The following is a 27,707-nucleotide window of genomic DNA, read 5'->3' on the forward strand; positions in this document are numbered from 1 at the left end:
AAATGTCATTTTTAGGGATGAGCCGAACACCCCCCGGTTCGGTTCGCACCAGAACCCGCGAACGGACCGAAAGTTCGCACGAACGTTAGAACCCCATTGACGTCTATGGGACTCGAACGTTCGAAATCAAAAGTGCTCATTTTAAAGGCTAATTTGCATGGTATTGTCCTAAAAAGGGTTTGGGGACCCGGGTCCTACCCCAGGGGACATGTATCAATGCAAAAAAAACTTTTAAAAACGGCCGTTTTTTCGGGAGCAGTGATTTTAATGATGCTTAAAGTAAAAAAAAAAAAAGTGAAATATTCCTTTAAATATCGTACCTGGGGGGTGTCTATAGTATGCCTGTAAAGTGACGCGTGTTTCCCATGTTTAGAACAGTCCCTGCACCAAATGTCATTTTTAAAGGAAAAAATCTCATTTAAAACTGCTTGCGGGTTTAATGTCATGTCGGGTCATGGCAATATGGATGAAAATCAGTGAGAGAAACGGCATGGGTACCCCCCAGTCCATTACCAGTCCCTTTGGGTCTTGTATGGATATTAAGGGGAACCCCGCACCCAAATTAAAATAAGGAAAGGTGTGGGGCCACCAGGCCCTATATACTCTGAACAGCAGTATACAGGCGGTGCAAACAAGACAGGGACTGTAGGTTTGTTGTTAAGTAGAATCTGTTTGTAATTTTGAACATTTTTAACGTGTTTAGCTCCAGCCAAAAAATCTTTTCTAAGCTTTTTGGAAAACATAGGGAAGGGTTATCACCCCTGTGACATTTGTTTTGCTGTCTTTCCTCCTCTTCAGAAGATTTCACCTCACTTTTTTGTCCCAATGAAAAATGTTTTTTGAAAATTTGGGTTTTTTTGTGGAACAAGGATTGGAAAGCATCAGTGGAAAGGAGAACTTGTTTTCCCATATTAACTCTTACAGGAGAGAATTTCCCTTCCTAGGGGTAGATTTCATCTCACTTCCTGTTGTCTCCTTCCGTTTGCAAGTAGGAGTCGTTTGTAAGTTAGATGTTTGAAAGTAGGGTCCTACCCTATATACTCAGCAGAAATTTGGGCCTTAGGTGTTGCTGTGGCCACAACACTGTAAGCCCTCACAGGGCCCTGCTGTGAAATATTAGATCAAGAATTGTAATTACATGCCCCTGTTGAACAGGAGCTGAAAAATTAGGCCTTAGGCACTGGTGCTGGTGCCACAACACTGCAACCCCTCACAGACACTCTAGTTGGAACGCAGGAACGAGCCCTGCTGCAAATTATTGCTTCAAAAATTGTAATTACACGCCCCTGTTAGACAGGGGCAGAAAAATTGGGCCTTAGGCACTGGTGCTGGTGCCACAACACTGCAACCCCTCACAGACACTCTAGTTGGAACGCAGGAACGAGCCCTGCTGCAAAGTATTGCATCAAAAATTGTAATTACACGCCCCTGTTAGACAGGGGCAGAAAAATTGGGCCTTAGGCACTGGTGCTGGTGCCACAACACTGCAACCCCTCACAGACACTCTAGTTGGAACGCAGGAACGAGCCCTGCTGCAAAGTATTGCATCAAAAATTGTAATTACACGCCCCTGTTAGACAGGGGCAGAAAAATTGGGCCCTAGGCACTGGTGCTGGTGCCACAACACTGCAACCCCTCACAGACACTCTAGTTGGAATGCAGGAACGAGCCCTGCTGCAAAGTATTACATCAAAAATTGTAATTACACGCCCCTGTTAAACAGGGGCTGAAAAATTGTGCCTTAGGCACTGGTGGTGGCGCCCAGAACCAAAAATGTTCTTACAAGCTATCAGCGTGATGATTGAGGAGGAAGAGGATAATTACTCAGGGATAGTCACTCAGCATCAGCATAGGCAGTCTTTGAAGGGATCTGAGATTTCAAAAAAAATTATTCGGTTACATCAGCATCAGGTGCTTGGTAGCTGGTGGTGATCCAAGACTCATTCATTTTTATGAAGGTCAGCCGATCGACCGAGTCGGTGGACAGATCGGTTACCACGCCTCCAGCAGCACTGAATGTGCGTTCCGAAAGAACGCTGGATGCAGGACAGGCCAGTAGCTCAATTGCATACTGTGCAAGCTCTGGCCAGTGATCCATCCTCAAGACCCAGTAACCCAGAGGATTTTCGATGGGAAAGGTGTCCAAGTCTGATCTTGCCCCTAGGTATTCCTACACCATGTAAAACAGACGCTGGCGATGGTTGCTGGAACCGATCATACCTTGGGGCTGCGGACCAAAAAATTGTCTGAACGCATCGGTCAGACGGCCACCTTCTCCACCGCTCCTTCTTTGACTGACCGAAGCCTCAGCAACACGTTGTCCAGAAACAGGAGTTTGTAACCTCCCAGTCTCTGGGAACGCGTTGCACAGACCTTTCTGCAAGGCCTCCCGAAGATGTTTCATCCTCTGCTCCCTCTGCGATGGCAAGATAAGGTCCGCAACCTTACCCTTGTAACGTGGATCAAGGAGGGTTGCCAGCCAGTATTGGTCCTTCTCCTTGATACCACGAATACGAGGATCCTTACGCAGGCTTTGCAGGATCAGGGAGGCCATGCAGCGTAGGTTTGCTGAGGCATTCGGTCCGGAGTCCTCTGGGTCACTAAGAACGACATGGTCCGCAGCCACCTCCTCCCAGCCACGTACAAGTCCATGTGTTTCTTGGGACTGATCCCTTAAAGACTGCTGCTGATGCTGAGTGCCAGGCTCCACCTCCATACTGACACAATCTTCCTCCTCCTCCTCTTCCTCCTCGTCCTCTTCCTGTGTGATCGGCGGGCACGCAGGAACACTGTCTGGATAAAGGGGGCCTTGAGAGCTAAGGAAGTCCTCCTCTTCCTGCCTCTGTTCTGCCTCAAGTGCCCTGTCCATTATTCCACGCAGCGTGTGCTCCAACAGGTGGACAAGGGGGACAGTGTCACTGATGCATGCACTGTCACTGCTCACCATCCTCGTGGCCTCCTCGAATGGTGACAGGACAGTGCATGCATCCCTGATCATGGCCCACTGGCGTGGGGAAAAAAAAACAAGCTCCCCTGACCCTGTCCTGGTGCCATAGTCGCACAGGTACTCATTGATGGCCCTCTGCTGCGTGTGCAGCCGCTGCAGCATGGCCAACGTTGAGTTCCACCTGGTGGGCATGTCACAGATTAGGCGGTTCTTGGGCAGGTTAAACTCCTTTTGGAGGTCCGTCAGCCGAGCACTGGCATTATATGACCGGCGGAAATGCACACAGACTTTCCTGGCCTGCCTCAGGACATCCTGTAAGCCCGGGTACCTGCCCAAGAACCGCTGCACCACCAAGTTAAGGACGTGAGCCAAACAGGGCACATGGGTCATTTGTCCCTGTCGGAGGGCAGAGAGGAGGTTGGTGCCATTGTCGCAAACCACCATTCCTGCCTTAAGTTGGCGTCAACCACCTCTGAACCTGCCCCTGCAGAGCTGACAGAACCTCTGCCCCAGTGTGGCTCCTGTCCCCCAAGCACACCAGCTCAAGCACCGCATGGCATCTTTTGGCCTGCGTACTTGCGTAGCCCCTTGAACGCCTACGGAGCACCGCTGGTTCCGAGGAAGAGGCCATGGAGGAAGAAGAAGAGGAGGGGGTGGAGGAGAGAGGTGTGTCACAATCAGCATTTTGGAGGCGTGGTGGCGGAACAACCTCCAACACTACTGCACCTTGTCCTGCATCCTTCCCAGCTGCCAGCAGAGTCACCCAATGCGCCGTGAAACTTAGGTAACGTCCCTGTCCATGCCTGCTGGACCATGAGTCAGCGGTAATATGCAACTTACCGCTGACCGCCCTGTCCAGCGAGGCATGGACATTGCCTTCCACATGCCGGTAGAGAGCCGGAATCGCCTTCCGTGAGAAAAAGTGGCGTTTGGGTACCTGCCACTGAGGAACCGCACATTCCACAAACTCACGGAAGGGGGCAGAGTCTACCAACTGAAAAGGCAGCAGTTGAAGTGCTAGCAATTTTGCCAAGCTAGCATTCAACCGCTGGGCATGTGGATGGCTGGGAGCAAACTTCTTTCGGCGGTGCAGCAGCTGGGGCAGGGAAATTTGCCTGGTACAATCTGACGTCGGTGTACCAAAAGCAGATTGCCCACAAGTACTTGGCTGTGACACACCTAATTCTACACCTTCATTCCTCTCACTGCAGGTCTCAGAGAGGACTGAAGGTCTAGTGGGGTTGGAAATCTCAGCTGATGAGGAGCAAGGAGAGATCCTCTTTGTTCTTTGGTGTGGGTCTTTTAGATACGCTTGCCAACGAACTGCATGGCAGGTCAACATATGTCTGGTCAAGCATGTGGTACCCAAGCGGGAGATATTTTAGCCACGCGAGATACGCTTGAGACATATGTTGCAAATAGCAGCGGTGCGATCTGATGCACTCGTCTCAAAAAAGGCCCACACCAAAGAACTTTTTGAATAACGCGCAGAGACTGCAGCGCCCTGCACATGTGGAGCTTTGGGGTGTGATGCAGTCAATGTGCTGCCCTTAGGCTGGCCCCTGGAGGGCATCCTGCCTCGTTGGTGATGTGCTGCCGCCTCCTCCTCCTCCTCCTCCTCCTCCTCTCTCCTATCAGGCACCCACGTTGAGTCAGTGACCTCATCATCCCCTCCCTCCTCATCACTGGAGCAAACCTGGCAGTATGCTGCAGCAGGGGGAGCATGACTGCCAGATTGCTGTCCTTCTTGGGCACCCCCTCTGTCCGCGCTCATGTTACTGCCTTCATCGAGCTCAGTATCGTCATCAGAGCCTTCCAAACGCTGGGCATCCTCCTGGAGCATGTACCTAACACTGTGGTCAAACAGTTCGAGGGAATCCTCATGAGGACATGGTGGAGCTAGGGAAGGAGTCACTGATGACATTGAGCTGAGGGAAGAGGCCGCTGCTTTGCCAGACAAAGCACCCTGGGCATGGGTGAGAGAGGATGAGGAGGATGAGGACGGCTTGGTCATCCACTCGACCAAGTCTTCCGCATGTTGCGGCTCAACATGGCCAGCTGCCGAAAAAAAGGCCAAGCGTGTCCCATGGCCACGTGCTGATGAGGATGCACCGTCTCCACGACCAGCACTAGACACAGAGCCTGCTTGCCCTCTCTTATTGGCTTGTGACTGTCTGCCTCTCCTTCTTGGCCTTCCAGACATACTAATGGCCTGTAGCTGCACTAAGCTGGGATAGAACACCTGTAATTTTCTTCAAGTAGCTTTATATACTGTAACCAGACAAGCCTGCCTGTCAGTAGGAAGATAACAGGAACGGATCTAGCTGAACACTGTGAGCAGGACGCACTGTACTAAATGTAAATAGTCTAGCTGCCTGACCGTGGTACTAATAGGATCAAATAGAACACCTGTAATTTTCTTCAGGTAGCTTTATATACTGTAACCAGACAAGCCTGCCTGTCAGTAGGAAGATAACAGGAACGGATCTAGCTGAACACTGTGAGCAGGACGCACTGCACTAAATGTAAATAGTCTAGAAGATAACAGGAACGGATCTAGCTGAACACTGTGAGCAGGACGCACTGCACTAAATGTAAATAGTCTAGAAGATAACAGGAACGGATCTAGCTGAACACTGTGAGCAGGACGCACTGCACTAAATGTAAATAGTCTAGAAGATAACAGGAACGGATCTAGCTGAACACTGTGAGCAGGACGCACTGCACTAAATGTAAATAGTCTAGAAGATAACAGGAACGGATCTAGCTGAACACTGTGAGCAGGACGCACTGCACTAAATGTAAATAGTCTAGAAGATAACAGGAACGGATCTAGCTGAACACTGTGAGCAGGACGCACTGCACTAAATGTAAATAGCAGGAACGGATCTAGCTGAACACTGTGAGCAGGACGCACTGCACTAAATGTAAATAGTCTAGAAGATAACAGGAACGGATCTAGCTGAACACTGTGAGCAGGACGCACTGCACTAAATGTAAATAGCAGGAACGGCTCTAGCTGAACACTGTGCGCAGGACGCACTGCACTAAATGTAAATAGCAGGAACGGATCTAGCTGAACACTGTGAGCAGGACGCACTGCACTAAATGTAAATAGCAGGAACGGATCTAGCTGAACACTGTGAGCAGGACGCACTGCACTAAATGTAAATAGCAGGAACGGATCTAGCTGAACACTGTGAGCAGGACGCACTGCACTAAATGTAAATAGCAGGAACGGATCTAGCTGAACACTGTGAGCAGGACGCACTGCACTAAATGTAAATTGCAGGAACGGATCTAGCTGAACACTGTGAGCAGGACGCACTGCACTAAATGTAAATAGTCTACAAGATAACAGGAACGGATCTAGCTGAACACTGTGAGCAAGACGCACTGCACTAAATGTAAATAGCAGGAACGGATCTAGCTGAACACTGTGAGCAGGACGCACTGCACTAAATGTAAATAGCAGGAACGGATCTAGCTGAACACTGTGAGCAGGACGCACTGCACTAAATGTAAATAGTCTAGAAGATAACAGGAACGGATCTAGCTGAACACTGTGAGCAGGACGCACTGCACTAAATGTAAATAGCAGGAACGGATCTAGCTGAACACTGTGAGCAGGACGCACTGCATTAAATGTAAATAGTCTAGATAGAAGATAACAGGAACGGATCTAGCTAAACTGAATACAGTGTATATATATATATGCAACACCTGGGATGCATATATATACACAATACACTGTAAGTGCAGCTAACTGACTGACTGTTCTGCCTAATCTATCTAACTCAAATCAAATGACACTGTCTCTCTCTCTCTCTATCTCTCAGCACACCGGAACACACACTACACAGGGCCGCCGTGCAGGCGGCCTTATATAGTGTGGGGTGTGTACTAAATCCCCTGAGCCATAATTGGCCAAAGCCACCCTGGCTTTGGCCAATTACAGCTCTCTCTACTGACAGCGCTGTGATTGGCCAAGCATGCGGGTCATAGTGCATGCTTGGCCAATCATCAGCCAGCAATGCACTGCGATGCCGCAGTGAATTATGGGCCGTGACGCGCCACACGAATTTAGCGCGAACGGCCCATAACGTTCGCAATTCGGCGAACGATCGAACAGCCGATGTTCGAGTCGAACATGGGTTCGACTCGAACACGAAGCTCATCCCTAGTCATTTTGCTGTCAGACTGTTCTAAACACGGTAAACATGCTCCCCTTTACAGGCATACTATAGACACCCCCCAGGTACCAAATTAAAGGAATATTACACTTTTATTGTTTCACTTTAAGCATTATTAAAATCACTGTTTCCGAAAAAACGGCCATTTTTAAAACTTTTTTTGCATTGATACATGTCCCCTGGGGCAGGACCCGGGTCCCCAAACACTTTTTATGACAATAACTTGCATATAAGCCTTTAAAATTAGCACTTTTGACTATTCATGTTCGTGTCCCATAGACTTTAACGGTGTTCGTTTGTTCGAACAAATTTTTTGCCTGTTCGCATGTTCTGGTGCGAACCGAACAGGGAGTGTTCAGCTCATCCCTATTATTATTATTATTCAGGATTTATATAGCGCCAACAGTTTACACAGCGCTTTACAATATAAAAGGGAGACAATACAGTTATAATACAATACAATACAATAGGATTAAGAGGGCCCTGCTCAGAAGAGCTTACAATCTAATAGGGTGGGGCAGGTGGTACAAAAGGTTGTAACTGTGGGGAATGAGCTGGTGGAAGTGGTAGGAGATTAGTTGGAGACGTGATAGGCTTTCCTGAAGAGATGAGTTTTCAGGGATTGCCTGAAGGTAGCAAGAGTAGGGGATAGCCGGATAGATGGAGGTAGCGAGTTCCAGAGGATGGGTGAGGCTCTGGAGAAATCATGGAGACGAGCATGGGAGGAGGAGATGAGAGAGCTTGAAAGCAGGAGGTCTTGAGAAGAGCGGAGAGGTCGATTTGAGTGATATTTGGAGACAAGATTAGTGATGTAGCTCAGGGCAGAGTTGTGAATGGCTTTGTATGTTGTGGTTAGAATTTTGAATTTAATTCGCTGGGTGATTGGGAGCCAGTGTAGGGATTGAAGTAGAGGGTTGGCAGACACTGAGCGGTTGGTAAGGTGGATATGATCCCTAATCACCATGTATAAATACATAAGGGAGGATATGATCACCATGTATAAATACATAAGGGGGGGTATGATCCCCATGTATAAATACATAAGGGGGGATATGATTACCATGCATAAATACATAAGGGAGGATATGATCACCATGTATAAATACATAAGGGAGGGTATGATCACCATGTATAAATACATAAGGGAGGATATGATCTCCATGTATAAATACATAAGGGAGGGTATGATCACCATGTATAAATACATAAGGGAGGATATGATCACCATGTATAAATACATAAGGGAGGGTATGATCACCATGTATAAATACATAATAGGGGGGTAAGATCACTATGTAAAAATACATAAGGGGGGGTATAATCACTATGTATAAATACATAAGGGGGGATATGATTACCATACATAAATACATAAGGGAGGATATGATCACCATGTATAAATACATAAGGGGGGGTATGATCACCATGTATAAATACATAAGGGGGGATATGATTACCATACATAAATACATAAGGGAGGATATGATCTCCATGTATAAATACATAAGGGAGGGTATGATCACCATGTATAAATACATAAGGGGGATATGATCTCAATGTATAAATACATAAGGGGAGATATGATCATCATGTATAAATGCATAAGGGGGGATATGATCACCATGTATAAATACATAAGGGAGGGTATGATCATCATGTATAAATGCATAAGGGGGGATATGATCACCATGTATATATACATAAGGGGTTATGATCTCCATGTATAAATACATAAGGGGGGATATGATCACATTCACCATGTACAAATATATAGGGGGGATGTGATCACTATGGTTGTACATGAAATCTCAGATCCCTTCAAAGACTGCCTATGCTGATGCTGAGTGACTTTCCTGAGTAATTATCCTCTTCCTCCTCAATGATCATGCTGATAGCTTGTAAGAACATTTTTGGTTCTGGGCACCATCACCAGTGGCTAAGGCCCAATTTTTCAGCCCCTGTTCAACAGGGGCTTGTAATTACAATTTTTGATGCAATACTTTGCAGCAGGGCTCATTCCTGCGCTCCAACTAGAGTATCTGTGAGGGGTTGCAGTGTTGTGGCACCAGCACCAGTGCCTAAGGCCTAATTGATATGATATGATCACCATGTATAAATACATAAGGGGGGATATGATCACCATGTATAAATACATAAGGGGGATATGATCTCCATGTATAAGTACATAAGGGGGATATGATCACATGTATAAATACATAAGGGGGGATATGATCACCATGTATAAATACATAAGGGGGGATATGATCTCCATGTATAAGTACATAAGGGGGAGATGATCACCATGTATAAATACATAAGGGGGTATGATCTCCATGTATAAATATATAAGGGAGGGGATATGATCACCATGTATAAATACTGTACATAAGGGGGGTGTGATCTCCATGTATACAGTAAATACATAAGGAGGGGTATATTAATCATGTATAAATACATAAGGGGGATATGATCTCCATGTATAAATACATAAGGGGGGATGTGATCATCATGTATAAATACATAAGGGGGGATATGATCACCATGTATAAATACATAAGGGGATATGATCACTATGAGTAAATACATAAGAGGTATACAGTATGATCACTGTGTATAAATACATACTGTAAGTGGTCCATATAGTAAATCCATATAGTAAACTTGGTGTAGAGGTATTCACTTTTAGGTCATTACACAGGAGAAGGAGACACTCTTTACGTCTGGAGAAAAACAGATTTAACCTTCACATAAAGAAAGTCTTCTTCACAGTAAGAGCTGTGAAAATATGGAATAGACTCTCTCAAAAACTAGTTCTGGCCAGCTCAGCAGATTGTGTTTTTTAAAAAAAGAGTTGGTTGTATTCCTGCACGTCCAAATACAACAGGATACTGACATTTAAAGGTAGTAACACCAGGGGTAGTTGATCCGGGGAATATCCAATTGCCAATTGGAGTCAAGAAGAAATGCTTTCCACCACTGGAGTAAATTGGACCATGCTTCCTAAGGGTTTTGTGCCTTCCTCTGATCAACTGTGTCATAGGATTGTGTATATGAAAGTTTACTGTTTTCTTTTTATTTATTTTCTTCTATTGGTTGAGCTAGATGGACTTGTGTATTTTTTGTTCAACCCTAGTAACTATGTGACTATATAATCACTGGGCTATCTTAGCAGTTGTACATGTTACAATTGGACCAACACATTTCCATCCACATTGACTGCAGCACAGTTGTCCCGAGGGACAGGGCAGATTTGGCTCACATTCATCTATTATTGACTCCCACTCGCAGGGTCCCTTCCAGAGTGGGCATTCCAGAAAGCTGACTGTGAAAAGAGGACAGAGAGAGAGACAGTCAGTGACTCTACCCCAGGCATGACATACTCATATACAAGAATGGGCCCAATGGTGGTCACACCTTCATCCATGGGCAGGCAGCACTTTGATGGGTATACATGGTAAAAGGACATTGTTTACTACAAACTTTTGCTTACTCAAATCTACTGTTCATCTTCACCTTTTTTATCTCTTTATTTATCACCATTACAATACTTCCTGCCTACTCAAACACCTATCCTTCACAGAGTCGGATATAATGAAGAGCACATTACAGTCTCAATGGCTCTGACATGCATAGGCACGTTGGGTCACTCTGTATGCCAAAGCTATGTTGATAATTCTATCCACCCACCACCTGTCAACCATTCCCGCAGCTTGTCCCTTGTGGATAGTGATAGGGGGTGGGTGGGTGTGGCAGTTATGACATACATGATTGTTTGGAGAAAAACAGGTTTAACCTTCACATCTGGAAAGACTTCTTCACAGTAAGAGCTGTGAAAATGTGGAATAGACTCTCTCAAGAACTAGTTCTGGCCAGCTTAGCAGATTGTTTTAAAAAAGAGTTGGATGTATTCCTACATGTCCAAATAGAACTGGATACTAACATTTAGAGGTAATAACACCAGGGGTAGTTGATCTGGGGAATATCCGATTGCCTCCTGGGGAATCAGGAAGAAACGTTTTCCACCACTGGAGTAAATTGGACCATGCTTCCTAAGGGTTTTGCCTTCCTCTGACCAATTGTGGCTATAGGATCGTGTATGTGGAGGGTTACTATTTTCTATTTATTTCTTCTATAGGTTGAGCTAGATGTACTTACAGTATGTCTTATTTCAACCTTACTATGTGACTATGTAATCACTGGGCTATCTTAGCTTTTGTACCTGGTGCAGATGGACCAACACATTTCATTCCGCATTGACTGCAGCACTGCCTTCCCCCGGGACAGGGACGATTTGGCCCACATTCATCTGTAACTGACTCCAAGTTGCAGATTCCACTCCAGAGTGGGCACTCCGGAAAACTGACTGTGAAAAGAAGACCAAGAGGAACCGTCAGTGACTCTACACCAGGCATTACAAGCTCTTATACAAAAATGGGCCCAATGGTGATCACACCTTCATCCATTGACAACACTTTAATGGATATACATAGTAAAAAGACATTGTTAACTACAAACTTTTGATTACTCAAATCTACGGTTCATCTTCACCTTCTTTTTCTCAATCTCACTGCCTGTGCCCACCATTACAATCATTCCTGCTTACTCAAACACCTATCCTTCACAGCACCAGATATAATGTAGAGCACATTACAGTTGGAAAAGGACCTGGGGGTCCTAGTAGATGATAGGCTCAGCAATGGCATGCAATGCCAAGCTGCTGCTAACAAAGCAAACAGAATATTGGCATGCATTAAAAAAGGGGATCAACTCCAGAGATAAAACGACACTTCTCCGGCTCTACAAGACTCTGGTCTGGCCGCACCTGGAGTATGCTGTCCAGTTCTGGGCACGAGTCCTCAGGAAGGATGTACTAGAAATGGAGCAAGTAAAAGAAGGGCAACTAAGCTAATAAAGGGTCTGGAGGATATTAGTTATGAGGAAAGGTTGCGAGCGCTGAACTTATTCTCTCTGGAGAAGAGACGCTTGAGAGGGGATATGATTTCAATATACAAATACCGTACTGGTGACTCCACAATAGGGATAAAACTTTTTTGCGGAAGGGAGTTTAACAAGACTTTTAGCCACTCATTAAAATTAGAAGAAAAGAGGTTTAGCCTTAAACTACGTAGAGAATTCTTTACTGTAAGAGCGTCAAGGATGTGGAATTCTCTTCCACAGGCAGTGGTCTCAGCGGGGAGCATCGATAGTTTCAAGAAACTATTAGATAAGCACCTGAACGACCACAACATACAGAGATATACAGTGGGGCTAAAAAGTATTTAGTCAGCCACCAATTGTGCAAGTTCTCCCACTTAAAAAGATGAGAGAGGCCTGTAATTGTCATCATAGGTATACCTCAACTATGAGAGACAAAATGTGGAAACAAATCCAGACAATCACATTGTCTGATTTTTGAAAGAATTTATTTGCAAATTATGGTGGAAAATAAGTATTTGGTCACCTACAAACAAGCAAGATTTCTGGCTCTCACAGACCTGTATCTTCTTCTTTAAGAGGATCCTTTGTCCTCCACTCATTACCTGTATTAATGGCACCAGTTTGAGCTTGTTATCAGTATAAAAGACACCTGTCCACAACCTCAAACAGTCACACTCCAAACTCCACTATGGTGAAGATCAAAGAGCTGTCGAAGGACACCAGAAACAAAATTGTAGACCTGCACCAGGCTGGGAAGACTGAATCTGCAATAGGCAAGCAGCTTGGTGTGAAGAAGTCAACTGTGGGAGCAATAATTAGAAAACGGAATACATACAAGACCACTGATAATCTCCCTCGATCTGGGGCTCCACGCAAGATCTCACCCCGTGGGGTCAAAATGATCACAAGAACGGTGAGCAAAAATCCCAGAACCACACGGGAGGGGGGAACCTAGTGAATGACCTGCAGAGAGCTGGGACCAATGTAACAAAGGCTACCATCAGTAACACACTACGCCGCCAGGGACTCAGATCCTGCAGTGCCAGCCATGTCCCCCTGCTTAAGCCAGTACATGTCCGGGCCCGTCTGAGGTTTGCTAGAGAGCATTTGGATGATTCAGAAGAGGATTGGGAGAATGTCATATGGTCAGATGAAACCAAAGTAGAACTGTTTGGTAGAAACACAACTCATCGTGTTTGGAGGAGAGAGAATGCTGAGTTGCAACCAAAGAACACCATACCTACTGTAATGCATGAGGTGGCAACATCATGCTTTGGGGCTGTTTCTCTGCAAAGGGAACAGGACGACTGATCCATGTACATGAAAGAATGAATGGGGCCATGTATCGTGAGATTTTGAGTTCAAACCTCCTCCCATCAGCAAGGGCATTAAAGATGAAATGTGGCTGGGTCTTTTAGCATGACAATAATCCCAAACACACCCCCCAGGCAACGAAGGAGTGGCTTTGTAAGAAGCATTTCAAGGTCCTGGAGTGGCCTAGCCAGTCTCCAAATCTCAACCCCATAGAAAACCTTTGGAGGGAGTTCAAAGTCCGTGTTGCCCAGCGACAGCCCCAGAAGATCACTGCTCTAGAGGAGATCTGCATGGAGGAATGGGCCAACATACCAGCAACAGTGTGTGACAACCTTGTGAAGACTTACAGAAAACGTTTGACCTCTGTCATTGCCAACAAAGGATATATAACAAAGTATTGAGATGAACTTTTGATATTGACCAAATACCTAATTTCCACCATAATTTGCAAATAAATTCTTTCAAAAATCAGACAATGTGATTGTCTGGATTTGTTTCCACATTTTGTCTCTCATAGTTGAGGTATACCTATGATGACAATTACAGGCCTCTCTCATCTTTTTAAGCGGGAGAACTTGCACAATTGGTGGCTGACTAAATACTTTTTTGCCCCACTATACAATGTAATACTGACATATAATCACACACATAGGTTGGACTTGATGGACTTGTGTATTTTTTCGACCTCACCTACTATGTAACTATGTAAATATGTAACAGTTTCAATGGTTCTGACATGCACAAGCACGTTAATTTGAATCACTCTGTATGTCAAAGCTATGTTGATATATCTGTCCACCCACCACCTGTCAATCATTCCTGTTGCTTGCCCCTTGTGGATAGTGATAGGTGGTGGGTGGGTGTGTCAATTGTGACACACAGGTGATGGATCTGTCCTTTCCTGCAGCTGTATTAATTCCCACATCATTGTATACAGCCATCCGTTATTCCCCGCAGCCTGGAAAAGGTCTCTTTTGTCCAGTGAAGTTGTGGGAAGGAGATCCTTAGTGAGCTACAGAGGAGCTTTTCCTGGGCCGCATGTTTGACACCACCAATGTACACATTATAGAAAATTCACGGCTCGGGTACTCCTGCACAGGATGATATGTCCTGCACAAGAGGCAGCATGCATCCATATGTGAACTGATTATTTATGTACAGGGCTTTTTTTTTTTCTCAGAGAATAGGTACAGGTACTCCCCTTTTCCAAGTCACCCCTTGTCTCTGCCCCTACCCACCTCCTAGCAAAATTCCTTGGTTCCACCCCCTACCCCCTCCCAGTACTGCCCCTATTAGAGAAAACAGAACCAAGAATCAGTTTGTGGTGCTAAGTAATTTGTATGGAGTTTGTTAGGGATAATTTGAAAAAACAGTAAAAGATCCCAGTAAATAGATCCCTCCAGAAACAATAGAGCCTGTCCCCCTCCCCCCAACAACAACAGACCCCCTGCAAGAAAATATCCCCTAACAACAACAGATCCACCTCAGGAACAAAAGCCCCTGCCAGCAAAAATAGATCTCCCAACAGCCATTATTCATAGACCCTCCAGCAGCCAGCAACAATAGACCCCACCCTCAACAGTAGATTCCTCCCAGCAACAATTGACCTCCGAGCAACATAAGAAACCCCCCCCCCCAGCAACAATAGACTCATCCCTCAAAAATAGTTCCCCCAAGTAGTAATAAATCCACCAGCAGCCAACATCAATGGACCCTCCAGCACACCCCAGCACCCCCTGCCATTAGATACATTCAGTGCTGGAGGTGGCAGAACTGCGTTTCCCTGCGTTCCTGCTGACAAAGAGCCCTGATTAAGTATATGTTCACACACTGGTGTGCTAAACCAACTGAGCCAATCGGTTGTACATCTTTTTTTTGTTGCTGTTGTTTTTTTCGTTTTTACACTTTTTTTATTTTTAAATAGCATTTAATTTAATTACAACCAAAGCAAAAAGAGTTTTTAAAATGGTAATTTTATTTCAGGAATTAACTTTTTACCTCTTTCTCAGGAGAGAAATGATAAGGTTGAACTCCAGGCAAAGAGTTACATTCACAAAAGAAATACATGCAGTATATGGGAGGTGTTTTAGCTGAAAAAAGATTTATATTTCTGTCCAGCCATTATTGATATTAACACAGTCCTACCATGCACCACAGGCGACCTGGAGACCTGACTATTTTCTGGTGCGGTTAAAGCGGTGTTCCACCTGCAATTTTTTTTTTTTTTTAAAGTCAGCAGCAACAAACACTGTAGCTGCTGACTTTTAATAAGGACACTTACCTGTCCATGGAGCCCGCGATGTCGCCCCCCCGAGGCTGATCTGTCCATCGGATAGGGTGCAGGCGCCGCCATTCTAATTAAGGGAAACAGGCAGTGGAGCCTTGCGGCTTCACTGCCCATTTCCTACTGTGCATGGGAATGGCCGGCTGTCTTTTGGGACTATGTAGATACTTGCCAGCACACCAAGGATCAGCACAAGGTGGCACCCAAATGGTTTAGTTTAATACATCATCACATGCCTGATGAAGAGGTTCTGCGTGACTCCGAAACGTTGCACCTCTTCGTGTTGTGATCATGCAATAAACTAAACCGTTTGGACGCCACCTTGTGCTGATCCTTTGTGTGCTGGCAAGTATCTACATTGTGACTTGAACCAGTATCCCACCGGTTGTTGCTGCAGCACCCAAACTTTAGAGCTTATACCAGGAACATGTGCAATGGGAATATGAAACATGTCTTCTGGGACACACAGATGTCCCAGAAGACTTCGGGTGGGAGTTCGCCGAGTTTGCCAAACTGTGTGTTGAGTGCATGCCGGAGTTGAAGGTAGCGGAAGAACATGTGGTTTGGTAAAGCAAAGTTGTCCTTGAGTATTTGGAAAGGTTTAACTGACCCGTGAGCTACAACTTGCGACAGGTAGATAATGCCCCTGTCGACCCACAGACCGTGGTCAGGGATGGAGGCAAGTTCAGGCAAATTTGGGTTGTCCCAAAGAGGAGTGTGGGAGTGAGGGGAGGGTGCTCGACCCAGGCACATGGCAGTTCGCCAGATCTTGCAGTGGTGTAGCAACATGTGTCTCCCGTCGCCGGTGTGGGGTGGTCCACGGGGTCCGCAGAACAGGATCTGAAAGGGATGGGACAATGGGCCAGGGGGTTGTGAGCAGACCATGTGGCAATAGCGAGTTCTGTCAGAGTGGTTGAAATGGAAGAAGTGAGAGAGTTGAGAAGCTGTGTAATATGTAGAGAGTTCAGGGAGCGCAGTGCCGCCTAGGTTAGTCGGGCATTTCAGGACCTTCCACGACAACTTGTGATGGGAGTAGCCCCATATGAAAGTTTTAAGAATAGATTCCATAGATTTGAATATATGCACAGGAAGGTATACTGGGGCCTGCCAAAATATATAAAGTAATTTGGGAAGAAGGATCATTTTCACCAGGCTAATTCGGCCCATAACCCCTAAGGGGAATTGGGACCATATCTGCGTTTTGATCTTTAGTGTGGTGAATAGTGGCTCAATGTTAAGGGTAATAAAATCGAGGAGAGATTGGGAGATGTGAATACCCAGGTATTTGATGGTGCTTGCTCTAACCAGGGGGAGAGCGGTTTGGTCGGCCGTAGGGGCGCCTATATCTAATTGGAGGATTTGGGACTTAGTCCAGTTTATCTGAAGCCCAGAGAATGCCCCGAAGGCTGTAATAACATGAATAGCAGTCTGGAGTGAGGGACCTGCATCGGCGAGGTATAGGAGAATGTCGTCAGCATAGAGGCTTATTACCTCTGTTATCTGGCCACAACGGAGGCCCTTAATGTCGGGATGGCATCGAAGGGCAAGGGGTTCTACCGCAAGGGCATAGAGCAAAGGTGAGATAGGGAAACCCTGCCGCGTGCCGCGAGAGAGTGGGAAGGAGGGAGAGACTCTACCATTTACCTGAATACGGGCTGTGGGGGCCTGATAAAGAAGCTGGAGCCATTTTATGAATTTTGGGCCAAAGCCAAATCTTCTCAGACACTCCCATAAATAGCTCCACTCCACAGAATCAAACGCTTTGGCAGCGTCTAAACTGACCACTACTCTGGTGCCTATATCTGTCTGTTGGGATTGGAGATTCATGTGGAGCCGTCTAAGATTAAAGGCCATGTTTTTGTCTGGCATGAAGCCAGTCTGGCCGGGGTGCACTAAGCTGGAGATTACTTTATTAAGGCGTAGGGCCAGAATTTTGGCCAGTACCTTGACGTCGAGTTGGAGGAGGGATATGGGTCTGTATGATTCGGGGAAGAGCGGGTCTTTGCCCGGTTTAGGTATGAGGACAATAAGGGCTTCGCTCGTGGATGTCAGGAGAGTGTTTGTGTCAAATATATGTGTATATAGGTTGCAGAGCTTGGGGATTAGAATCTCACTAAATTGTTTGTAGAACTCAAGGGGAAGCCCGTCGGAACCAGGTGCCTTGGATGTAGGGAATAGAGCCAGAGCCTCTGCAATGCATTCTGTGGTGATAGGTGCTTTCAGTTGGGTGATTTGTGGGGCTGAGAGTGTAGGGAAGTCGATGTCCTGTAGCAATGCTGAGAGCTCAGCTGGGAGTGTTGGGAGGTGGAAGAATAAAGTTCAGAGTAGAAGGACTTAAACTCAGCCACCTGGTCAGGATCTGTTATCCTGGCCCCGAGGGGTCGATTAAGAAGAGACCACTATCGGGGGTTTGTGATCTAGATGGGCCATGTAGGCAAGGAGCTTGCCAGCTCTTTCACCATGCTCAAAGGTGCGTTGCTTACTGAAAAAAATATCTTGTTTAGCCTTCTCAAAGTGTAGCTGATTTGTGAGCCTGGACTGTATGTGTATAAGAGAGGCGTTGGTGGCTGTTGGGTTATTTTGAAAGGCTTGCTCTAGGGTGTTGAGGTGATCCTCTGCCTGGCAGAGCAACTGTTTGGAGTTGACCTTGTGTCGATTAATACGCGTGGAGAGGATCATAAGGGCGTGTATTTTGAAGGCCTCCCATATGGATCCGACCAGGGCAGAGCCATCATTTGTACGTAAATAATGACCCCACTCACGCTGGATGGTGTCCAGATCAGGGAGGATGGTGAGCCAAAAAGGATTCAGCCTCCAGATCCGGGCAGTTGGGGGAGATGGTAGCCATAGTTTGATCCAGTATGGAGAGTGGTCGGAGAGCACTCTGGCTTAAAAATCTACGTCGAGGAGGTGAGGGAGAGCAAGGAAAGTAAAGTCTATGCGGGACATAGATGATCGCAAGGGAGTGAAACAGGCGAAACCTGGTTGTGACGGATATATATGTGTCCATGTGTCAGTTAGGGCAAATTCTGTGAGAAATTTTCCAAATCTAGTGGTGTTAGGTGTAGAAGGAGGGGGGTTTGCAGGGCTCAATCTATCTAGATGTGGGGTTATGACCATGTTAAAATCCCCTGCCCAAATTGCTGGCACTGAGGGGCGTTGGGACATGAAAGCGACACCCAGCTGTAGCATGGCAAATGGAAATGGAGGGGGATTTAGAAGGCCATAAGGAGGATCTCCAGGCCCGCTATGGTAGCATGCAAAAACAATGACCAACCCTGGGGGTCCGACTGCAGGGTGTGAAGCTGAAATTGCACCATTTTGGCAATAAGAATTGCAATCCCACGGGAGTTAGAGGTGTGCGGGGCCTGGTATAGCCAGCCCACCCACGGCTTTTTGAGATACATCTGTTTCTGACCTGCAAGGTGAGTTTCAACAATTATAGAAATATCTGCCTGTTGGGATTTGAGATGTGAAAGGACCGTGGTTTGTTTAGCCCTCTCAACGAGGCCCCGGACATTCCAGGTTAAAATTTTAAGTGAAGCCATAGCATATGGGAGGGGGCTAGTGGATGCAGTCGGACTCCCAGGGGGTGACAAAAAACAATGGAAAACAGTACATACATCTTAACACAATTTCTAACAAAGTATATGTGTGTACTGGGTACCCATGGGGCGTGGAAGCCACCAGGGGGATCCAGGCCTGTGATAAGAAACCATGATGAGCATGGGGCCACCACACCCTAATCTGGGATGTTTTACGTCCGAAGAGAGAAGTCAGACCCATCAATATCAACTGCGTAGTATGGTATATCAATGTGGACATCAAAAGGAAGAGGAAAAACAATATATGTAAAAACAAAAACTAAACTGTCTGCGTAAACTCTGAGCCAGCAAGACAGTTTCAACACACTGCCGTCTGTCATGGTTGAGGAGGCAGAGGCTGGACAGGGAAACATTTGTAGATAGGTGGTAGTCAGGGGTGGCAAGTGTGCCACAGTCTTAAGGTGACCAACAAGGTCAAGGGGGAGCTATCAAGCTGGAGAGCACACGATAAAACGGGAGCGTTCAATCCCATTGGTTGCAGGCGCGAGTGGGCCGTCCGAGACCAGAAAGTCAGACATAATGGTGGGGGAAAGGCAATGTCGAGTAGTGCGGATATGGAGGAAGTGGAGAGGGCATTAGATCTCAGTCGGGGGTAAGGAGTGTAGAAAAGTAAAATGGTACAGTGTAAAAGGCCAACTCACGGTTCCCGGAGGCAGCAAGGTATAGCAGGCAGAGCGTAGGGAGCAGTTTTCCAGCCTCAGGCAGCGGTACATGTGGGGTGAGGGTCTATGCAGGGCCCGGGTCGGGCGTGCCGCGTCGTTCCAGCCAGGAGAGAACAGCCTGCGGGTCTTCGAAAAACTGCACCTTGCCATCGCTCACCACGCGGAGTCATGCAGGGAAGAGCATTGCGTAGGGCAGATGATGTATGCGAAGCTGCCGTTTTGCCTCTGTGAAGCACGCTCTTTTCTTTTGGACCTCGCCGGAGAAGTCTGGGTATACCGCAACGGTCTTGTTACCCAAAGGGATGTTACCTCTTTCACGTGTAAGCCTAAGGATCGCATCTCGGTCACGGTAGTTCAAGAACTTGGCAATAAAGGTTCTCGGCGGGGCTCCTGCAGGCGAGGGTTTTGCTGTGAGGCGGTGGGCGTGCTCCACCACAAATGTGGAGGAGAAGATCTCTCTGTCAAAGGTCTTGACGAGCAGATTTTCTAGATATGTGGGGGGGTCGGCACCCTCGGATTTCTCGGGGAGCCCCACAAAACGGAGGTTACATCTCCTGAGACGGTTCTCCATGTCATCTTGTTTGGAGAAAACCATGTTCAGTTGGTATTGCAGCTGTTCAGTGGTGACCTGAAGGGGATGCAGGCCCTCCTCCACGTGGCCAACGTGGCGCTCCGTCTCGGTCAACCGCTCCCGAAGCTTGTGAACGTCCTACCGGATCAAGGAGATGTCAATCTTCACCTCCTCGATCCTGGAGGTGAGGGTGGATTGGCAGAGAGCAATGGCCTCCAGCACTCTGGCTGTATCTCCGGAGGTCTGGTCATCAGTTACGGGAGGCTGTACGGCGCCATCTTCCTCTCCCGGGTCCCGCTCGTCATGGCGGTATTGAGCTAGTTTTGCAATGGCTCCGGATCTTTTAGGAGGGGACATGCCAGCAGAGGGAGAAGCAGATGAGCTAGAGCTTTTAGGCGTCTGTCTGCGGGGAATATAGCCCCAAGGATCTGTATAAAGGATTTGCAGATTTCTGAAAGGAGCTTCAGGCAACTGCAGCCATCTTACAGCACAGTCGCCATGCCCCCTGGTTGTACATCTTTTAAAGGGAACTGGTATCATGTGATTTGTTTATCACAAGTACTAGTTATTATATGATGGGGTGACTAGAAGCTGTTTTCTTTTAGGCTCTTTCTCTCTATTTAAAAGTTCTGACAGAGCAGTTTGTTGTGATCAGGATGAGGGGTAAAGGACAATGCTCTGTCTCATTCAGAAATGTATGTCAATTTAAGTTTCTTGGCTTGGTAAAGAAGTACATATTAATAGTTTAAATTTATTTTTCAGCTGGAAAGGCCTCCAGGCTACTTTTTTTCTATTTTTCCAGGCTTATAGTACCTTATTGGTTTTGCTGGCAAAAAAAAAGACTGTTCTTTACAGAGCTCAATAGCTTAAGCTTAATTTACCACACTTAAAAGAATGAGTCAGAGCAGTAACTTGTTTCTCTCCAGAGCAGTGACCCCTCCTCCTCCTTTAGAAGGCTCTGTATCACATTTAATTTAGTGAAAGTACCTGAAAGCAATGAGGCTATACTATGCTCTAGTTTTTTTGCTCTCGTTTTTTCAATCCTTTTTTTGATAAATTCAAATCCTAAATACAAATGAATGAGTCAAAGCAGTAACTTATTCCACTCCAGAGAAGTGATTTCTAAGCCCTCTCCAATTTAAAGGTCTCTGTATAGCATTTCATCCTCCGCTCATGCCCATACATGCCGGTCTCTGCCAGATACCTGGGGCTGAGCATGACTTGCGCTGTGTAAGATCTCCATTAAAGATGGCAGCATGAGAGAGGAAGAACTTTGGCAGTACGCCATGGTCTAATACTTTTTTTCATTTTTAGACAGGGCCAGGGTTAGGTAGGGTGAAGTTCCTCTTTAAACACTTAATGCTGAAATGTAGGGACCGTCCACCCCTGAGAGTTATGCAGCCTTGCCACACAGATTGAGGTTGGTGACTTGACTTTTCTCTTCTGCAAAGGGGAATAAATGGGCCACATACCAATGATGTCACAAATACTAAAAGGCTTTAATCCGCTAAGACTAGTTCACAGCCTGACTTTCTGCCTGTCATCCATCTGCTCCAATGTGTTTCGCCCAAGGAAGGAGTTTAATTATGGAGAACATGTCTACATGATTAAGCCTTTTCCTTGGGATACAAGTCAGATGTGTCTCCATGTCTAAGCCCTTTCCTGGGCAGAAATGTGTTGAAGAAGGTGAATAACAGGAGGTGAGTCATGCTGTGAACCTGTCTTATCAGGGTAAAGACTTTTAGCATTTGTGACATCATTTGTGTGTGGTCTGTTTATTCCACTTGCACTAGCCGGTAGATGTGGGATGTGTTCTCTGGTGGGCACCCAATAGCAGCCAAAGATCAAGAAAGCATTTCCTTAGGGGCATGAAATACTTCTTTTCTTCACTGTAATTATGCAATGTAGCCTGGTCACCTTCTTAGCTCTCACCTGTGGCTGGATGATGAAGAATCAACAGCAAGGTAATGAACTTGTCCCGCTGCTCTCTCCACATGTCTACAGTTTCTATGCCAGCTAATGAGCATCCAGCACTCCTTATTATCTCCTAGTGTTCCTTTCTTCTGGTGTACAGGGGAATGCACAAGGCTTATAGCAAATATGTTTCATGTACTTAGAGTCAGGGCCGTCTTTAATATTGTCTGGACCCTGGACAAACATTTTATTTGGCCCCCTCTTCCATGCAATTTTGCTCTCTACATGCTTCGAGACATACAATAAATAGTAGCTAGACTCATAATCAGTTTACTGAATCAGATCAGGCAGCGATTGCTATTGGTTGCCAGAGGTTACAGTGTATCATTAATGCTCACTGACTGGCTGCTAGAGGTTACAGCACACATTATGGCTTACTGTTTATTTTCTAGAGGTTACAGCACATGATCTATGCTTGTTGATTGGTTACTGCATATCCTTACCACTCAATAATTGGTTGCAAGAAGTTAGTGCACATCATTACTGCTCACTGATTGGTTGTTAAAGGTTACAGCACATTATCTCCTCGCTGCCTGCACACCATGGACTGGGGAGGTGAGGGGACCCATCAATAGACAGAAAGCTCCTAGGGATCCTCGGACTTCTGAAATCAGTGGCAATGCTGGGGGTTGATGGCGATCAGTGGCAGTGGTGGGGGGATGGGGTTGGTTAGGAGGCAGCACACTGTGGCAAATTTTTAATTATGTAGAGCAAAGCTGGAAATCTTTGGCAAGTATGTAGTGGAGGATTCTACCAATGTAATGGGGAATTTACAATGACCACCAATGTGATGGTGGATTTACACTGACCATTAATGTGAGGAGGTAATTACACTGACCACCATGTAACGGGGGATTTTATGCCACCCACCAATAGAAAAGAGGGATTACTATACTGCCACCAATGTAATAAGAGAATTTACACCAACCACCAGTGTAAGGGGAAATAAACAATGACTACCATGTAAGGGGGAATTTACACCGACCCTCCAGTGTAAGGGCAATTCTGCACTTACCACCAATGTAAAGGGAAATGTACACTGATCACCAATGTTATGAAGAATTTACACTGATGTAAGGGGGACATTCACAATGGCCACTGGTGTGAATGAAAGGATTGTACACCAAGCCCCAATGTAAAGAGAAGATTTACACTGACCACCAATGTAACTGAGACATTTAGCCTGCGTTCACATTTGTGTGTGTCGGAAATACATGCAAAATCACTTTCCTGACACCACAGAAACATGCTGTCCTTTAGCAGATACACAGCAGTGACATTAATTGTTAATGACACCCTCACTTATCTGCTGAGATGTGTGTATTCACATGCACCAAAATTCACGGGGCTGTAGCACCATTTAGAAAAAGGGTTCCACCTCCAATTTGCTTACCTTTGCAGAACAGGCTGATGTTAGGCTTAATGACTATAGTTGTGGGCAGGACTTTCAAGCATGCTCCTTTACCTCCCCAGTGGGCAGCATTCAGCAGAAGTGATGATAGATATCACCTCAGGGGGACATGATATACATATGAATGCCCCTTCTATTTACATATCAATGCAAGTTATTTACTGTACATGTAAACACAGGGTCTGCAGGTGAGTCATTTGTACATGGCAATAGGGCAGAGCTGGGCAGCAGCAACAGAACTTTACACTGAGCTACCAGGACACAGCATGGGATGAAGAATTCAAGAAATAATTTAAACTGGGATAGTTGGCAAGTATGAGGCAGCTGCTTTAGGCCCCACAACAATTATGGGGCCCAGGGCAGCTGCCCCTTTTTCCCTGTCTAAAAATGGCCCTGCTTAGAGTATACAGGACCACTTGCTACTTTTAAAGATTTCTAATGAAAATTGAACTGTGATAATTGCATTAGTTTTCTTGGAAATTAGCTTTAAAGTTTAAGATTATGGGTGTTCTAGATAAACATACCAAGTTTGCTGTGGTCTTAAATCAGCATTTATGATACATTTTTAATAATTGGACATATTTATAAATTGAGGGAGGGAGGAATAAAATAAGAGGCTTAGAGTAGGAATAGTAGTCATAAAAAAGATCCACTTACTTGCAGTCAATGCTGGGAGTAGGACTGTCCCCAGAAAAAGGAAGATAGATGCCACCATCACCTTCATGTCTGCTGGGAATATACCTCTGATTATCAATTCTGCAACTGGATTTTATACCTGAATCTCAGAGATAATTAGGACAGATCAGGAACTGATTTTTTTTTTTTTTACATTTTTAATATAGTTCTCAGTTTCACAATAGGTTAGGAACTCATCAAAACAATGACTGATTGTTTAAATACTTTATATGTTATTGGTTTAAGAGAGTTAAGAAACAAGTCAATAAAGATTTGTCAAGATTATCTCAATGCGATGTGGAAATTGGTTCAGTCTGAAGATTCCTTTATTCGGCTTGTATCCCATAAACAAGTCATGATTGTTCAAAGATTGACAAAGGCCTAAGGGTAATTCGGCTGGTTGTCAGCACTTACCTTAATTATATGGTTATGGGGCCAAGTTATGTAAAATAATAGTTATTCCTGTAAATAATTAATGATTGTCCATGTTTTTCCAACAAAATATTCTTAAACCTTTCATTTACAAATGATACACCTTTCTTGTGTATTATAGCTTACCATCCATAGTGGTTGGTTTATTAAAACTGGAGAGTGCAAAATCTGATGCAACTCTGCATAGAAACCAATCCACTTACAGTTGTTTTTATTGTCAAAGCTTAATTAAACAAGCTGAAGTTAGAAGCTGATTGGCTACCATTCATATCTGCATCTGGTTTGTATAGTGTGCAGTTTCCAATAGATGGTGGGGCCAGATATCAAGATTTTTAGTGGTGCATGTGTGACAAACCCACAGTGGAATAAATGACAAGAGTATCGGAAAGGTGATTTCAGCAATTTGCCCGGGCTTTGCACTCCCACATTTGACCATGGAAATACAGATAGTGTAGAAGGAGCCTTCCTTGAGATTTACCATACTGATCTGGAACCTCTAAAAATTACTAGGTGTGTTAGTCAGACCAAAAAAAGGAAAACCAACATCCTCAAATAGAAAACCTACATATACACTATCCAATACCCGCAGTTGTTCCAGAGGAAGGAAAAAAGAAAAAAAAACAACAAAGCTTTGTATAACCTCAAAGGAATAATGAAGGTATTTTTCTCTTTATATTTTGTTTGTACAGGCACTTTCCAGTAGCCACTGGCTAAGTACAAAGTGGATAACACACAAGCCTTACCCAAGGCCATCAAAGATTCCACCGGTAAATGTTTTTAGTAAATCTTTCGATAATAAACACAAAAGTGCAGGCTCCTGTCCTCATGAACCAGGACTATAGGAAGAGCTTAAGACTCCTACTGTCTTTTAAAACTCGACTTTGGAACATGTTGTGAAGTAAGTCCTTCACTTCCTGACATTGGGCTGGTGGGATGTTTCAATATTAATCTCTAAGGTGTCACCAGTATGGATAAGATGATCAAGGATATCAATGCATCTATAATCGTCTGGTCCTTTTGCAATTGCTAGCACCTGTTTTCCCAGTATTTGGTGTATTAGCTGCTGTTGCTCCAGAGAGTACTCATGCAGGGGTAGAGTCAACTGTTCCAACAATTGGTTATACTGGGAATCTTCTAAGATTTCAGCTATCAAGGTTTTTGCTTTCCACTGCACCAGGTACTGTATGAGCCCACGAAACCACGAAACCACGAAACCTACGGGAATAAACCATGGACTGTACTTCATACTCCTCATGGTTCCCAACCTGTACAGTGTGAGGATGAGGCACCAAGGTGGTAAAGTGGTTGCAAACCAAATGTTTTAATAAAGAGACATGAAATATATTTGAGATACGCATATTAGAAGGAAGGTCTAATGCATAAGCCACTGGGTTAATCCTGCAAAGAATACAGAAAGCCCCAATAAACTGAGGTGAGAACTTCAGAGAGGGAACATGAAGTCGGAGGTTGCGAGATGACAGCCAGACCCTGTCCCCAACCTGGTAGGAAGGCGCAGTCAGGTGTCTGTGGTCAGCGTGGAGTCTTACCTATCATTAGCATGTCGCAAAGCCTCCTGGATTTGTGCCCAAGTGGAATAAAGACCACGGAGATGCTCCTCTAACACAGGAATACTCTGTGGAACAAATGAGTCAGGCAACATGGAAGGTTGGAAACCACAGTTTGCCATAGACTGGGACAATCGGGAAGCAGAATTCAAGGCACTATTGTGAGCAAACTCTGCCCACAGTAAGAGATGTGACCAGTTGTTATGATGGTCAAAAATATAGCAATGTAGGAATTGCTCTAAGGACTGATTGGAGGAGAAAGCAAGCTGAATTCTAAACTGTGCACAAGAGGCTCACCAGAACCGGGACATAAACTGACTACTCCTGTCTGAGACAATCACCTTGGGTAACCCATGTAATCGAAAGATCTCCCAAGCAAAAATGGAAGCCAGGTCCTTAGAAATGGGCAACTTCTTAAGTGGAATACAATGAGACATTTTCGAGAACCGGTCAACCACCATAAGGATAACTGCGTTGCCCTGGGAGTTGGGTAACTCCACATTTAAATCTATAAATAGGTGGGTCCAGGGCCTCTCTCCATTGGGTATGGGTTGTAGGAGACCCACTGGAAGTTGTAATGGAGTCTTACTCTGAGCACACATGGAACAGGCAGCTACGAAGGCGGTTACATCAGCACGTAGACTAGACCACCAGAATTGTTGGGCAATGGCCCAAAAGAGTTGATTCTTCCTAGGGTGGCCAGTAAGTTTGGAGCAGAATGGAGACTCTCTGGGACAAAGCAGCGGTCACAAGGTTTCTCAGGAGGAGCATGGACCTGAGCAGCAAGAATTTTGTCACCCAAAGGAGAAGTGAGACTGGTGAGAACCGTAGCCAGAATACGATCAGGAGGAGTCACAGAAACCGGAACTGACTCCATCTTGGAAGTGGAGGAAAATTGTTGTGACAAAGCGTCAGCCCTTAAATTCTTAGTACCGGGTAAGAATGATACAATGTAATTGAAATTAGACAAGAAAAGAGCCCATTGCGCCCTTCTGGGAGGGAGGCGTTTAGCCTCAGACAAGAATGTTAGATTCTTATGGTCAGTAAGAATGAGAACCAGCACAGTGGTACCTTCGAGGAGATGTCTCCATTCTTTCAAGGCTAAATGATTGCTAACAGCTCTCTGTCACCAATCT

The 27,707-nt window shown here is 45.4% G+C and overlaps 1 long non-coding RNA gene across 1 annotated transcript in view; it reads right to left on the minus strand.

Moving 5' to 3' along the window:
* Nucleotides 1-24,708, minus strand: part of LOC141139015 (uncharacterized) — a 34,355-nt gene extending 9,647 nt beyond the window's left edge. Inside the window, exons 1-3 of the long non-coding RNA XR_012243703.1 lie at nt 24,557-24,708; nt 11,360-11,503; nt 10,400-10,462 (exon numbers count right to left, since the gene is read on the minus strand). This is a non-coding gene — a long non-coding RNA (uncharacterized lncRNA). The remainder of the gene's footprint in view (nt 1-10,399; nt 10,463-11,359; nt 11,504-24,556) is intronic.
* Nucleotides 24,709-27,707: the final 2,999 nt, after the last annotated feature.

Source organism: Aquarana catesbeiana, linkage group LG04, assembly GCF_042186555.1.
Source record: "Aquarana catesbeiana isolate 2022-GZ linkage group LG04, ASM4218655v1, whole genome shotgun sequence".
Lineage (NCBI taxonomy): Eukaryota > Metazoa > Chordata > Amphibia > Anura > Ranidae > Aquarana > Aquarana catesbeiana.